The sequence below is a fragment of the Myotis brandtii genome, unplaced genomic scaffold (genome assembly GCF_000412655.1).
Source record: "Myotis brandtii unplaced genomic scaffold, ASM41265v1 scaffold627, whole genome shotgun sequence".
NCBI lineage: Eukaryota > Metazoa > Chordata > Mammalia > Chiroptera > Vespertilionidae > Myotis > Myotis brandtii.
Window position 1 is genome coordinate 938,430 of NW_005370397.1, and position 2,551 is coordinate 940,980.

Genomic DNA, 2,551 nt, shown 5'->3' on the forward strand with positions numbered 1-2,551 from the left:
TACCACAGCGGGGGCAGCAGCGGCTACGAGAGCATGATGCGCGACAGCGAGGCCACGGGCAGTGCGTCCTCTGCCCAGGACTCCATGAGCGAGAACAGCAGCTCCATGGGCGGGCGGTGCCGGAGCCTCAAGACCCCAAAGAAACGCTCCAATTCAGGTAGGCACCTGGGCCCAGTGTGCAGGGGGCCACGGGGGCACAGGGGCAATGGGAGGTGCAGGGCCGGACCCCATGCTGCCTGCCCTGCGGGTGGTGAGGGCGCCCAGGCCGGTGGCACCGACACCTGGTCTCTTCTTCCCCAAGCCTGTCCCCCGCCGGCCGCGCCCGGGACAGCATGGAGGGTTCACTGTGAATCAGCCCGCTGTTGGGGCGTGACGAGGCCTCAAGGCTGTGACTGCCCCTTGGTCAGCAGCCTGGTGAAAGGCGGGAGCTGGGGCAACCAGCGGTGCCCCCCACACTCACCCCTGTGGGCACAGGCTGCCTGTCCCTCCTTGGCTCCCCCACCCAGCGCCCAGGCCCAGGAATGTGGCTGCTGGAGCCCCAGGGAGCAGTCAGAGCAGCTGCTCTCTGACCTGTGGCTGCAGAAGCTGATGTGGGGCTGGTGGCCCCGAGTCTCTGGGACTGGGTGAGTCACTGCCATTGAACGTGCAGTCCCGGTGGTCAGAGCCCTGCGTGACGTTGGTCATGTGGCCGTGGGTGTGGGCACCGAGTGTGGGAGATGCTTTGTGCTCTTACTGGCCTAATGTGGTGGCGTGGCTCATGCTCCGTGCGATCACTCAGACAGACTCCTCTGTCCTCTTACCTCTGACGTCTGTGGTTCCTTCCCTCGCTGGGGCCTCATGCTTTTAGATTCGTGTCTTCCTAGCCCCACACCCGAGTCAGAGGGAAGATGGGGGGCGAGCTGAGGAGGGGGCTCTCGGGGCCCGGACCGACGAGCGTTCCCCGGTGCTGTGAGGCCTCGCGTCCAGGCTCCGTGTTCCCGACATTTGAATAAGAGGCCAAGTTTTCAGACTCCGTGTGGCTCTTCTGTCCGGACTCTGATGTTGAACATGTCAGACTTCTCCCAGGGCCGCGTGCTGCGGAGGAGAGAGCGGCTGTGAGCGGTCAGGGCCCCTCCGTGTGTGTGGTCAGCCGCCAGGGCTGCGGGGACTCAGTCCCTGTTGGGGTGCGGGCTTTCTCAGGTCAGATCTGGGCCATTCCAGGCAGCAACAGCTCGCGCAGTTAGGGATCAGCCTGCACGCCTTCCCTACCTGCCCTCTGTGCCGGGCGCGGGCTGGCTGACGAGCAGGGAGGGACGGAGGAGGAGGAACCCCGCGGCAGGAGGCTGGTTCAGGCTGTGGCCGGGCCCCACGCCGTTGGCGGCTAAGCTGCTTCCCTTGACCTTCTGGCAACTGGAAGGCAGTGGTCGTTGGCAGAGACCGAGGTGTGCAGCGGGGGTGGCGCGTGCAGGACACAGACCCAGGCCTGTGGTCAGTGCTCTCCCAGGAGGGTGCAGCCTGTGGCCCGGGCCAATCCTCTGGCACTCGCAGTTCCTGGGGTCCCTGCCCCCCAACACACACCCCCTACACTAGGCTCCCAGTACCTGTGGGGGAGGCGAGAGGGCAGGGAGGCCCCGCAGTGGTTGGTGGGTGACGCCAGTTCGTTCTCAGAATGGATTTACTGGTAACCGAATCCGAACTGCTCAGGAAGTCCAAGATACCCACACACTAGTGCCCTTTACGTTCAGTGTTATTTGGTACTAGAGGCCTGGTGCACGAGATTCGTGCACTCGGGGTGGGGGGGTCCCTTAGCCTGCCTGCACCCTCTCGCAGTCCAGGAGCCCGAGGGCATCCTTGGCGCTGCCTGGCTTCTGGCTGAGTGGTGCTCCCCCTGTGAGAGCACACTGACCATCGGGAGGCGTCTCCTGTGTTGAGCGTCTGCCCCCTGGTGGTCAGTGTGCGTCATAGCGACCGGTCATTCCGCAGTTTGGTCAATTTGCATATTTGCCTTTTATTATACAGGAGAGGGTTAGTTTCAGGTGATTAGACATTTACATCACTTACGAAGTGGTCCCCCTATATTCCAGTGCCACCTGGCAGCGCACATGGTTCTTGCTGTGTGATTGCCTGTGAGTGACTGTTCCCCACCTGCACTTGGCCTCCCTGGGCTGTTGTGTCACTGCACTTGCACTTCTAGCTCCTGCCCCGATGTTATCATCATCATTAGTGTCAGCCCAGGTGCCTGGCGGGGCTGTGATGAGGTGCATGTGGGTGTGTGCGCGCATCTCAGGTGGGACTGGAGGTGGTTCTACGGTGAGGCAGGCTCCCTGAGCCTCGGGAGGTAAAGCCCAGCCCGTCTGAGGGGGTCAGTGCTGAGGGGCTCAGTGAGGGGCGTTGGGGTGTTTCAGACTCACCTCTGCCACAGGTTCCAGGCCCTGGCACGGCCCCACCGCGTGCATCACAGAGAATCTGTTTAAAAGATGGAAATTCACAAGATGAACTTTGGGCTCAACCCCTCCAGGTTCCCAGAGACGGAGGCTCATCCCCGCGCTGTCCCTGGACACGCCCTCGCCCG

The 2,551-nt window shown here is 63.0% G+C and overlaps 1 long non-coding RNA gene across 1 annotated transcript in view; it reads right to left on the bottom strand.

Moving 5' to 3' along the window:
* Positions 1-805: 805 nt before the first annotated feature.
* Positions 806-2,551, bottom strand: part of LOC106723693 — a 2,579-nt gene continuing 833 nt past the window's right edge. Inside the window, exons 2-3 of the long non-coding RNA XR_001359397.1 lie at positions 2,391-2,445; positions 806-1,074 (exon numbers count right to left, since the gene is read on the bottom strand). This is a non-coding gene — a long non-coding RNA (uncharacterized LOC106723693). The remainder of the gene's footprint in view (positions 1,075-2,390; positions 2,446-2,551) is intronic.